Source organism: Lepidothrix coronata, unplaced genomic scaffold, assembly GCF_001604755.1.
Source record: "Lepidothrix coronata isolate B3197 unplaced genomic scaffold, Lepidothrix_coronata-1.0 Scaffold137, whole genome shotgun sequence".
In the NCBI taxonomy this organism is placed as follows: Eukaryota; Metazoa; Chordata; class Aves; order Passeriformes; family Pipridae; genus Lepidothrix; species Lepidothrix coronata.
This window is the reverse complement of record NW_016690317.1, coordinates 2,159,568-2,162,844: the sequence shown is the minus strand read 5'-3', so window position 1 is coordinate 2,162,844 and position 3,277 is coordinate 2,159,568. Positions and strand designations below refer to the sequence as shown.

The 3,277-nt window shown below is 52.3% G+C and overlaps 1 long non-coding RNA gene across 1 annotated transcript; it reads left to right on the top strand.

Annotated features, from left to right (window-relative positions):
- Positions 1-2,090: 2,090 nt before the first annotated feature.
- On the top strand, positions 2,091-3,213 carry LOC108503390. Its single transcript, XR_001876816.1, has 3 exons — positions 2,091-2,307; positions 2,744-2,822; positions 2,978-3,213. It is a non-coding gene; the product is annotated as an uncharacterized LOC108503390 (long non-coding RNA).
- Positions 3,214-3,277: the final 64 nt, after the last annotated feature.

Below are 3,277 nucleotides of genomic sequence, written 5' to 3'. Positions count from 1 at the left end.
CCAAACCTTTCTGTGATTCTATAGTCTGAAGTGGATTTAACATTCTCTTGAAATGGGGAAAACTTTTCTTTTTCCTCTGCCTCCATGTGAATGCTGTGAAGTGACTTGGTGACACAAAGCCAGTGTGGATTAAAGTAAAGCTTTTATTTGGTTTGAACTCGGGGGCAGATTTTTCAGGAGTGTGCTCCTGTGTAGTTCCTGTGTTGTTCCACATCATTTAGGGGAAGTAGTAGTGTAGTGTGGTTCTGGTTTTCATGGACTACTCTCCTATTTTTAAAGCACAGTAATTGCTTTTAGAAGTTACATACAAGTCACTCTGGCCCAAAATACGTTGGGTCTTAAATTTTCACCTTCAGCGTGTGGAACAAGATGAGCTTTCAGGTCTCTTCCAACCCAAACCATTCCAGGCTTGTGATTCCATGAAAAAAACCAAACCAGCCGAGGCAGAGGAGTGGAGTCTTTGTTAATCTTTTCCTAGCCCTGAACTCCGAGCTAACTAATCCGGGTGTGCGTTCCCTGCCCCCCACCTTCCCCTGTGACTCACCCGTCACCAGGGGCTGCGCATAAATCACTTTTAGTGCCGCAGCTTTCCTAAGCAGCGCCCAAGGCAGAGGAATCAGCAGGTGAGAGCCTCAAAATGGGTGCCAGGATTGCAGGGAAAGTGCTGCTGAGCAGATCAAACGCTGCTCACCGGGGAAAGGGCGCAGCTCTTTGCCAGTCTGGGTGTCACTGGGGCATCAGCGGCAGCCAGGGAGAAAGGCAGAGAGGCTCCTCAGATCCAACAGGGTCACTAGGGTTGGAGTTAATCCACTCGAGGCGTGAATATTTGGGAAGCACTTTCCCTTTGGTGACCATGAGGCGATGGACACCCGGTTCTCTCCTTGCAGAGAGAATTCTTGAGCTCGTCTATGGCGCTAACGAAGATAACGAAGCTGAAGTGTGATTTCAAGGAGAAGAATTCCCGCCTTTCTCCTGGGTGGGTGCTTCTATTACAAGCCCCAAAAGTATGCAGGGCCTTTTGTTAAACCAAAACCATGTGTCCCGTGCTGTGGACACGACTGACTCCAGCTGAGTCATTTGGGTCCTCAGAGAACAGCTAATTTCTCAGTTAGGGCAGAACTAGAACTAGATTTAGTTCCAGGACTAGGGCTAAATGCTAGTCCGCTGCATTTGCATATGCAAATGGGACGGGGAAGGAGCCTGTTTGTCCTTTCTCTGAAAAATCAACCTGATGCTCTCCAGGGAAGTGCCAGTGCGGAAATTCAGGTGGGAAGAGGCTCTGAGGAGCGAGGGGGACACGGGAACGGGGTATCCCAGTTGGCCCCACAGTTTATACTGGTCCCTCAGCCACATCCCGGCAGCGGGAGGTCAACCCTCAGCATCCAGACCCCGAGGGCTCACCCTCCTGCCGCTCCAAACACTTGCTAGGAAGCCGCAGTGTTTTCTTCCTCCCCCTCAATCTCCCCATTAACAGAATTGCCCTGAGTTATCTTCCCCGATAAACCACAGAGATAACATTTTTAGGCAGCTCCAAACAAAGGCGGCTCTGTGTCCAGCCCCTGGGGATTTAAGCTCCGGAGCAGGGTCGGGATGCTCCTCTCCCACTCCTCGAGGGGTAGGACACCCCGGGCAGACGCGTCATTGTCCTCCAAGCAAGAATTTCCATCCCAGCAGTGCCAGGGCTTCCATTTAAGGCGGATTTTGGGGCAGGCTCCGGTCACGGGCGAGAAAGGGGTGCTCGTTTATCGCCCAAGGACAGACCTCCCAGCAGCTCCCCGTCCTTATCACCCGCAGCTCGTTCATCCCACAGCTCCCTCCGGAGCAGGAGCCTCCCAGGAGGCTGCAGCACAACACATCGGGGGGAAATCCAGCACATCAGGGAGGAGAAGGGACCCACCGTGATTTTTGGGATAAAAAAAAATCCCTCCCTTAGCTCGCTCGGCTCTGTTGCAAGTGGAAAATAAACCGAAGCGTGAGGGTTGGAGCCGGAGCTTGGCTGGCCTCCAGCTCCCCGGCCGCGGGGAGAAGGGAGATCGGAGCCCAGAGGACGGTGCAATAAACGGCTGGTGGCTGGGGAAGTTCGGTTTTATCGACCACAGCCGGTGGGGAACTCGACACGAGCGTTTCCTGCGGCACGTGCTGGACGGTTCAGACCCCTGAAATACCCGTGTCCTGGCTGACACAGCATCTGTTTGCTCCTCACCCGTCCTTACTGGAGACTGGGGGGGCGAGGGAGGCTCTAATCTCCCCTCCCAGAGCATCTTCCGTGTAACTGTGACCCTCAGCACACCCCGGGGAGGTGACGGGGTACGTGACTGTTTATGTTTTGTTTCTGAACAACAACAGTCAGTTTTTTACCTTCGGGTTTTTTTTTTTTGTTGCCTCTCGTCTGTTTTCGTGCCTGGCAGGGATCTGAGGCCGCACGATAATTTTGACCTTCACCCCTCCCACCCCCCCTTAGGACAAATGAATAATTCGTCTCAGGAATTCTAAGTTCCTCTTTTAAACAGAGGGGGGGAAAAAAAAGGTCTTGCAGGCTGTGAACTTCATGAGAACAGAGCTCAGCCCCACACTGCACTTGGGCAAGCCCGGGCAAACCTCTCTGCCCCTCCGTGCCTCGGTTTCCCCCCTCTGTGGTGAGGCTGCTCAGACTTCTGTCCTCACTCCCTTGTCTTCGGGGTTTGGGGGATGCTCAGGGCAAGCAGATGGATTTTCTCACCCTCTCTCCCTTCACTTTTCTTAGGGCAGCTTCCCTGTCTCTGAGAATGCAGAGGAAAGGGTTAAATCCTTCCCCTCCCCCTGGCACAAAGTAAAAATTAACAGTAAGTGCAGAGTCTCGGCTGAGATTTACCCCTTTCCCTTCCCTCCTCCTTTTCCTCCTCTTGAACCAGGACTTAAAAGGAGCTCTGGGATGGAGGAGAGGGCTGAGGGTGTTGCAGACTGAAAGCTGCAGCCCAGGCTCTGTATCCAAACCAAGGCACTGGCCAGCTTGGAAACTGGAGCAGAAACTGGAGCACAGACCTCTGGCTCAGCAGGTCTGAGGGCTGAAATGATGGATAAAATCCAGCTTTTTGCTTAACTTTGGAGAGTCCCATCCCAGGTTGAATATCCCTGTGGTGAGACTCCAGGAAGCTGCTGCTGTTCCATCTCCTCACACAGCTACAGAAGCAAATTAAAAATTGCCTTTTGGGAGTTAAACACTGAATTGGACACACTGAATCTTCCTCCCGAATTTCTCAAAGCACGTGGATACATTCTCCAGGCAATATGCATTTTA